Source organism: Polypterus senegalus, chromosome 17 (assembly GCF_016835505.1).
Source record: "Polypterus senegalus isolate Bchr_013 chromosome 17, ASM1683550v1, whole genome shotgun sequence".
Classification (NCBI taxonomy): Eukaryota; Metazoa; Chordata; class Cladistia; order Polypteriformes; family Polypteridae; genus Polypterus; species Polypterus senegalus.
The window spans coordinates 79295408-79305643 of record NC_053170.1 but is presented as its reverse complement, the minus strand read 5'-3'; positions in this window follow the sequence as shown (position 1 = coordinate 79305643).

Sequence of the window (10236 nt, the reverse complement as noted above, 5' to 3'; positions counted from 1 at the left end):
TCTTGGTACTGGGATTACCCGTGTACTCATTTTTTCTGTTGATAACCCTTCGTGATGAAATTCTTCGATAAGATTTGGACATAATACGTCTTCTTTAATTGGGAACTTAAAGTAAGGAAAACATTAAAATTTATAAGAGCTGAGAGCGGAGGAACTGTGCACATATATATACATAGACATACGAGGGGGGACCCAAAAATAGCCGGAAATATTTGTAAAATGTGTTTCATTTAATTTTCTGTACAAACTTCAATTAGTCTCCTTCAAAGTACTCTCCATTGGCGGAAATACACTTATCTAACCGTTTGTTCCATTGTTCGAAACATTTTTTAAATTCGTCTGAAATAATGCCCATTAATGCTCTGGTCGTTTCTTGTTTTACCTCTTCGACGTCAGCAAAACACATTCCTTTCAAGTCTTTCTTCATCCGAGGGAACAAAAAGTTAAAGTTAAATCCGGTGAGTAGGGTGGGTGGTTCAGGGTTGTAATACTGTTTCAATAACAATAGTTTCTGCAACACTTTTTTCAAGAAGAAAACAAAATTTCACTACCGCGCGCTGCTCATGATAATCGGTCATCGTAAAAAAACAATGCTTGCACAAAACTACTTTTACAAAATTCACTGAACACAAGCACAACCATTCAGACTGATGGCACTTGGCAGACTGACTTGTGAGGAGTGTAACTAGATCGACCTAGCGGCCCAACTACGTACTACAAGTACCAACCTAACAACCTAATTTTTGGGTCCCCCCTCGTATATATATCTATATATACAGTTATCTCTGCAGACCAGCCGCAGGAAAACTGATCATTTTTACAATATATATATATATATATTGTGGAGCTTGGCCCGGATACAGATAGGCAGATATCGTTCTGTACAACCCAACCCAACACATATTTATTTACACAACTATTATTTACAGGTGCACACACAACCCCAATCTCCCCCCAAAAGTCCTGGCCAACAACACAATGCCTCTTTCACTCTCTTCAGGCCGCCTCCTTTCCTCTACTCCACGACCTTGTCTCGTCCTCCCGACTCCAGCCAACGAAAGGAGTGAGGTGGCGCCTTTTACAATTACCTGGATGTGCTCCACGTGCCTCCTGACAACCTGGTGGTCCCCATAGCCACCAGGGCGGTCACCCCCATGTGGTCTGGGGGAGGCGTAAGCCCTCCTCCGGTCCTCTGGGGCGTCCCAGCTGGGTCGCCCCCCCAGCCACCTGTGACTATATATATATATATATATATATATATATATATATACATACACATATATATACACATATATATACACACACAAACATTCATAGTGTCACTTGCATGGGAAACAGCTTAAAGGCTTGGGTGTCGGTAATTATCTGCCGAGACAGGAGGTGGCACTGTGTGCTAATGACCTCTCTTCTTCATCCTCTGCAGAAAAGATGACTGACACCATTCTATCTGATGCCACCTCTGGAGTTTGTTCAGCCTCCCATAATGCATTACATGCCGAAATGCTGCTTTTGAAATCAGTCTACCTAAGATGGAAGTCAGGACAACTTGATATTGCGTTATAACACACATTCTCTTTACATTTATTGCTTACAATTATATGGGGTTGGTCGCAAGGTGTCCAAAACCTCTAACCTTATTCTGTTATTACTTTTATAATAGACAGATATAACAACCTGAGATGAACTCTGTCATGGTCACTGAGCTCGTAGAAATGTCAAGGAACCACAATTTGAAGGAAAAGAAAGGATTATAAAATTACAACTAAAAGGCAATAATACAGAAGGGCATAGGGTTCTGAAAGCAAAAAATACAAATTAAACTAAAACCCCTTCACACCCCTCCCTGAATACTCCATCTACCTTACCTCCTTCATGCACCATTCTCCTTCTGACTCTGGGTTCACTGACATAATGGCCACTGGCAGCTTTTATATCTGAACACTGGACCAATTCCCAGGTAATTTCCTGGTCTCCTCTTAAGTTCTTCCAGGCCAGACCTGGCCTCACAACACTCCTGGTGTCATCTTCACAAAGACTCTACTGGCAGCTCACGAAATTCCAACAGAATATCAACCCATTTTTCTTGAAAGGGTCAGAGAACCCTGCAGGTGATCTAATAACAGCCTCCTACTGCCAGCAGTAACAGAGGTTGGAAAGTATAATCCTCTATTCAGCATTCCCCGCTCTCTTTCCATGACACCCACTTGCCTAGAATAATTTCAAGAACTCCATACCGATACTATATTTGGATATTATGAAAGAGATATACAATTTTTGAAAGACTATTCATTGTGACAATATTAATTCCAGGTAAAAAGCTGACAAGGTGTCCACTTATAACATTTTGTTTATAATCTTGCTTATTCTTTTTAGGAATGATGGTAATTGATGCTTGGTGTACAATTTTGGTAGCTTACCTGGTCAAAATACCTCATGCATAGCTAGCATTACCAAGACTGTCCTACTAGATAAGTATCTTGACGTGTTGCTTTCTGACTTTGCAAAACGTTTGTAGCATCTAGGAGTTTGACTAGCCTCAGTGGTTTGTCAGTCAGCGTGCCAACCATGGCAAGTCTACTTATTAAGGAATTAATTGGCATATGTTTCTCCTTCACCACCCCCTGCTTTGTAAAAAAATGTGTATCATTTGTTAAATGCAGTATGCTGGTTATTTCTTTATGTACATACACTACCTTTAGTTCCAAGTGATGTCCCCAAATGTATTCTGCACCTTTTTTCTTTATTTGATGAGCTAAAATCTTATTACCTTTTTCATCATGCTCATAATAAGAATGATGTAGTGAATAGAATATTTGTTCTGTTTCTTTTATTGTCAAAAGTTTCATTTCTGTTTGTAATGTCAGTCAATGTTTGTAAAGTATATCATTTAAAAGAGTCAGGTTAGTTTATATGTCTTGGTTCCAATCCACCAAGACCTTTCTACCTTCTGCCGCCACCCTGGTCACATTGCACCTGGCCTCTTGCAAGTGACACGGTCCTGTTGGCCTCATTGGGCTGTGAACACCAGCATGCTTTGGGATGGTTTGTGTCCGAGTGTGAATCGGCAGGGATGAGGATCAGCACCTCTAAATCTAAAGCAATTGACCTCAGAAGGAAAAAGGTGGACTGTCCTGTCTGAATGGGAGGTGAGTTACTGCCTCAAGGGGAACAGTTTAAATACAAGACTATGGGTCTTGTTCATAAGTAAGGGTTAAAGGAATGGTGAGACTGACAGATGGATCAGAGTGGCAAGCATGGTTATGTGGTCACTATACTGATCCATAGTGGTGAAGAAGGAGCTGAGCCAGAAATCAAAGCTCAAGATCTACCAGTTGATCTATGTCCCTACCCACACCTATGGTCATGAGCTTTGGGTAATTACTGAAGGAGCGAGATTGTGAAGTGGCCGAAATGCTTTCTGTGCAGACTGGCTGGGTTTTCCTATAGAAACTGGATAAAAATCAAAGATATCCTGTGGTATGGTAGGTCCACTGCTAAGAAGTTGGTCCATTTTTTACACACAGAGGTGTGCAAGAGAACTGGTAAGAGAACTTTGGGGGGTTCAAACAGACACTCAGGGGCTGAAGGGGGCCACTCCATTTGAGCGGTCAGGGAGCTGCAGTGACTGACATGCTGTTTGGTTGGGGGTGACTCCTCTTACAGTAAGGATTAAAGCAGCGGGCGCTGCTGGGGAATTGAAAGGCACAGTGAGGGATCCTGAAGACTACTGGGACATGAGCCTGGCAGCGGGAGTCAGTGGTTTGGTGTAGTGACCTGCCGGAGCTACAGATGGCAGCAGGGCTCTGAGCTTAGGAGCAAGCGCATAGGGTTGGCCGAACTGCCAATTCTGTGTCTCTTCGGCTTGGGGTTAGCTGAAAAGACATCTGTTTTTAAAATGGATGCACCAGGATGGAGTTTGAAAGGACAGTTGCCTGCATGGGAATTTTTAGCCTTGTTTTAATGGATTTGTATTTATGTGTTTTTACCCTCTACAGTTCCCTGTTTTTATTGAATTATTTATTGAATATTTTTAAGCACTGCACTATTTGGATGCTTGTTTTTTTGATGGTTTTAATAAAAGCACTTTGGTGCCTTTATGCACCTCCCCCTTGTCTGGCTGCCTGTGTCCTCATCTGCTAGGCTCATCCCTTGGTTATGTTACAGAAGATGATGGGTTTAAGAGGGTCCCTAGAGCTGACCAGTACCATCCTGGAGAGGTATGGAGTAGAGCTGCAGACCACCCATGTTAAGAGGAGAAAATTGAGGTGGTTTGGATATCTGATATGGACACGTCCCTGCCAGAGGTATTACTGGCATAACCAACATAACTGGTAGGAGACCTTGGGAAACACCCAGGGCTTTCTGGGAGGATTATATCTCCTAGATGGACTAGGAATGCCTTGGGATCCCACAGTATGAGTTGACAAGTGTGGCTGGGGAAAGAGTGACTAAGAATGTTACCTCTACGACTTAGGCCTTGGATAAGTGTTAGGAAACAAATGTATATCATTTAGAAGATTTACATATTTTTGGCCATGCTAAGAAATCTAATTATTTCTTAATTACCTTTCAGACAGCCTGGATCTCACAATCCCTCCTAACCCATTAACAGCTGTGTTTGGGGTTCCTTTAGATGGGTTTAAGGTGGAGAAAGACAAACAAATTGTGATTGCATTCACTACACTTTTGGCACGCAGACTTATTCTCATAAACTGGAAGAACCCAAACTCTCCTCTTTTAAGTCAGTGGGAAACCGATGTGTTATATTATTTGAAGTTGGAAAAAAACAAATACTCAGTTAGAGGATCCGTACAGACTTTTTTCAAAACATGGCAGGATCTAATCAGTAATATTTTAAAATAATTTCATAAAGCACAGAGAACTTATTAATTTAGGTATGTTTACAGGTCTTAAATTTAACGCCGTTCGGCTTGCTCTCTCTCTCTCTCAGGGGTGGGGATCGACTTGTTCTTAACTCAATTTTTCTTTTTGTAAAAACTTGATTGATTTGTATGGAATGCAATAAAATTAATAAAAAGGAAAAAAAAGAAATCTAATTATTTCTAATATCCTATGTTGAAAATTTTTATGCAAAACATATAAAATAATTTATCCTCACAGCTATAGTTTGAGTGCTCATGCCCATGCTTCTGCAGATACCTACAAAATAAGAATGTGTGTAGAAGCTGATTGAACTTTTCTACCTTTACTTAAATACTATCATCAATAAGGAAATAGTAACTCCATGAATAAAAAAATATATGTATATAACTTTTGAAATGAAGATAAAAATCTGCTAAATTTTATTTAAGTAAAATCCTGTCACAAATACAAAAGCAGAGCCTCTCGGCCTCTCTGCCCCCACACTCGGATAAGATCAAACACTTCAGAGTCGCAGTCCTCTGCCATTTCATGACAGCTGGCACACCCAAACACACAGCTTCCCCCTGACAGCAGCGTCTAGTGAATTACTAAAAATAAAACATTATAAATACTCCTGGTAAGATGCTCAAAAGATAAAAATAAGCATCATTAAAAACAATACGATACTGGGGTAGGAAAAAGTAAATAAGGTAAGGGCCAAAAAAAATGATATATACAGTGACCTCCACTATTATTGGCACCCTGTGTAAAAATTAGAAGGGTTTGAAAAAAAATCACTGCTGAATAACTGTCATCTCGCACTGAAAAAATGAGACACTTTTAATTGAAACAAGTTCATTCACAGAAAAACAAAGTCCTCATCAAGAAATAAAATATTTTTAACAAAAACACTACAATTGTTGGCATCCTTGGAAATGAATGTGTAACAATGGAACTGAAGCATGGTTCCCATTTAAATTGGACATTGTTAAGTGGATTGGAGCGTAGAGGAACTTTCCAGCTGAAATCAATGACTTCCTGATTAGCTGGGATACAAATGTGAGGAGACACAAAACCAAATTTCCTTAGCCAACGATTATCATTGCAAAGAAAAGAGAACACTCAGTCCACATGATGAGAAGTGTGTTGTCTTTCATAACTCAGGGAATGGTTATAAAAAAATAGCTACTTGCCCGAAAATGCCCATTTCTACAGTTAGGGCAATAATGAAAAAGTGATCATCAAGTGGAACTGCAACAAATGTACCTGGAAGAGGACTCAGGTTTATTTTACCCCAACATACTGTGAGAAGGATGGTAAGAGAGGCAATAATATCTCCAAAAATCACTGTTGGGGAATTTCAAGAAAAACTAAAATCGTGGGGTTATCAAGTCTCCAGAACCACCATCAGACGGCATCTCCATGCCAATAGATTATTTGCAAAGTATGCTACAAAGAAGCCTTTTCTGTCAGTCATCCACAAATGTAAGTGCCTGGAGTCTGTAAAACGTTACTACAACTTCGACTGGAACTGTGCTCTATGGTCTGATGAAACATAACTTGAACGTTTTGGCAATAAACACGTAAAGTGGGTTAGGTGTTGTTTCCTTAGGAGGCATTAGCTCTCTGGAAATGTGTTCTTTTGACATTGCGGCATGTTAAGTAGCCGAAAAATATAGAAATATGACAGAAAAGGCGATATCCCTCCTATCGTGATTACGGCAGTACAAAAAAATCACACGAGAGAAAAAGATATACTTTAGCTTACTTTACTGACGGTTTTACACGGTTACAGAGAGGAATTTATGACAGACTCTATCAAGGTGTGGGAGTCTTGATCTACGCAGTCTGTCATCTTTCGTCACCACGCTGAAAGGATTTTCCGGACAGATGACATAATGGTTTCTAAATGCAGCCTAGTGCCTGTGTACCATACTTGGTCTGCCTGTATGAATGAATCCATAACAGTGTGCACAGAGTCAGTGACATTAAACTTAATATTATAACAAACTGATTATAACAGGTGTAAAAAGAACTCTGTCCCAACTGTGAAATATGGTGGAGGTTCCATTACGTTGTGGGGCTGTTTTGCCTCCAAAGGCCCTGGAAACATTGTTAGGGTACATGGCATCATGGATTACATGAACTATCAGATTTTAAATCAAACCCTGGCTGCCACCACCAGAAAACTGAAACTGGGTCATAATTGGGTCTTCCAGCAGGATAATGATCTGAAACACATGTCCAAATCTACTCTGCAATGGTTACCTGACCACAAAATCCAAGTTCTGCCATGACCATCTCAGTCCCCTGACCTGAACCCTACTGAAAACCTGGGGAGTGAGCTGAAGAGAAGAGTACACAGTAGAGGGCCTAGGACCCTGGATGATCTGGAGAGATTATGTAAAGAATGGTGGTCTCAGATGCCAGGCTCTATATTCTCTAACCTTAGAAAAGATTACAAGAGAAGACTCCTTGCTGTTATATTGGCAAAGGGAGGTTGTATAAAGTATTAAATGCAGGGGTGCCAACAATTGTGGCACGTGTTTTTGTTAAAAATATTTATTTCTTGATGAGGGCTTGGTTTTTCTGTGAATGAACTTGTTTCAATTAAAAGTCAGATGTTTCTAATTTTTTCAGTGTAAGATGACAATTCTTCAGCAAGCTGATTATTTTCTAACTCCTCTTACTAATTTTTACACAGGGTGCCAATGATACTGGAGGGCACTGTATGTGTGTACTGTATATATATATATATATATATTTTAATAAAAAAGAGCCATAAATGAGAAAAATAAATGGAAGTGTATATTTAAAATAAATAGATGGAAACAAAGTACATTTCTGCAATGTATACAATTCTTATTACTTAAATAGGCCAGTAGAGTCTCTGAAACAATCTGAAATGTTTTACCAAAGCAGTTTACATTTCCCTCATGATAGTCTATTCACTACTGCTTGCTTCATTGTGTTCATTTGTATCCAGGATTTAAAAACAGGGGAGGAGGCTTTTAAAACATGGCTTTGCTTCTTCAGGTATATTACGTGTGGATATAACCTTTAATTATAATCCTTAGCTTAGCTGGACAAGGTAGGCCATATCTCAAAACTGCCCATGAGACCGACTCTTTAGTATTATAATCCTCGGCTCAATGTTTTCCACTGAAAAGTTTATTTATATATATATATATAAAAAAATGCAATTCTGTAATTTCTGAAGGTGAATCTTTCTTTTCTCGGTTTATCCCTGATTTTTACCAAATTTAAAAATGACAGTCCTTGGGCCAGCATCACACCACATACTACACCTTAAGAGATGTCACACTTAACGACTGCAGTTTGTGGATCTTATTGCATTGCGAATGTCAGATTACATGACTAGGCACTGCAGCGGAAGCGGATTACAAGACTCTCCCACAACTTGTTGGCACCACTTCAGACTTTAAAGTATCAATAGTTTGCTGCATTTTGATGGTCAGTTGACCAGCAGCTGTACGCATGATTCCAAATATGGCGAGTTCAGCTATAATCTTCCACGTAGTTTTTACTTTCCTAGGTTTCACTTTTACCATGCAAATGATGAAGCTCTTGGAAACTCCACAGCTCACGCCACACTAGACCAGTGTCTAAAATTATTTATCAAACACATTTGAAATGACCATAGATTCTTTTAACAACTACTTTCAGTGTAAAAATATGTGGCAAACTACCAATCAATGATCTAGTGATTTCTATTAAAGCAATGTCTTTATTACCTGGACGAATTCTAACCCCGGTTGCAATTTTAAAACAAAAAGCATTAATTTATCTGAGAAATAAAATTTTCTGTCTTTGTCGTTCCTTTAATACCATCTGTAACTAGTACTTGCATTAACCACTGATCATACTGACTTGCTGTAACCTTACTCGATGCTCTCTAGTTGCTTTGCATTTTGATTACTGTGCAAATTAATTTACAGTCCAACACTTTGTACGACTATGTGTAGGTGTGTGGTGAGTGCACCATGATGGAACTGGCATCCTGTTTTCAAACTAGATCCAACTTTGTACTCAATAATAATTCAATTTAAGCCTTGTGGGAGAAGTCCATGTTCTATTAACTCCTTAAACATTAAAGGTTTTTTTTTTTAGCATTATTGCTTCTAAATTATATACCTCAACATAAATGGGTATTAACTCTGGTTATATAATAAAAGAGCTGTAGGTAGTCGAGTCCAAATCACTTCAGAAATCTAAAATATTTCAAAAATGAAAAGCCTTTGTTACACCAAAATCAGTAAATAAAAAAACTGGTGCTACAGCGATTTCACAGTAAACGACCAAGTCAATTTAGGAGGCAAAAACCTGGAATCATCCTTCTTTTGTACCCCAGTCTGTCATCATCGTAGGTTAGATGTCATACCCCATAATATTGCAAAGTTATACTGTTTGGTACAAGGTGGGCACCTGACTAACATTTAGGCACTTGCACATAAACACTCCCTCAAAACAAGTATTGCAGTTATGTATTCTTTTGCATATATACTTATACATATGCACACAGACTTTACATCACTCTGAAGTAACAAGTAAATAATTATATACTTACCAAACCTTTAGTATTAAAATTATTTTTCATGACAGTCTTTCATACATTTCGTACACTAGATTGGGGTTTTTGTGCTATTTTCCCCGTCTTCTCCTGCCTTCTGTCGCAGTTGTCCCACAAAGGTTGATTTTTCCTTTGCAATAAACTAAGTGCTGTACATACATACATACTCATTTCAGCTTCTTCCAGCGTTGGGATACAGAAGTAGGGACATGTCTTTGCTGGTAGCCCTGGGCACAGTGCAGTGCTGAGCAAGTCATACAGACACCTAAAGCAGTGTTTATCAGCAGGTCACCACCAGCGTGCAAGCATAAGAGACCTATTCACAGAATAAGCCGCCCCCAACCTTTTCCCCATGGCACCAGCGAAGGAATTGACAAAGCCCTGTGAGACTTCTTATCCTGTTTCCAATCATGCTCTCTTTAACCTTCAGGGCCCCACGGTCGATATTCGATTTTATTTTCCTTTTGTAATCGTGCCCACAAGCACTGCCTGTCTGCAGAAACAGTACCACACAAGATTTACTCCTGCATCAGAGACTACAGCAAGAATCAATCTATACAAAACTCCTAGCATCTGCAATGAAGAGATGATAAAGACAGCAATGATAAATGGCTAGCGAAATCGCAATATATTTGGAAAAGTTCAGAACACAGGTATGACTCACATTATTTGCTTAAGATAAGATATTATGCATGCACAGTTTTTTAATATCTTTTTTAATACACAAAACTGGAAATGCTTCAGAGTAGTATGGACACAGTATGGAAATGGGCAAAATGTAT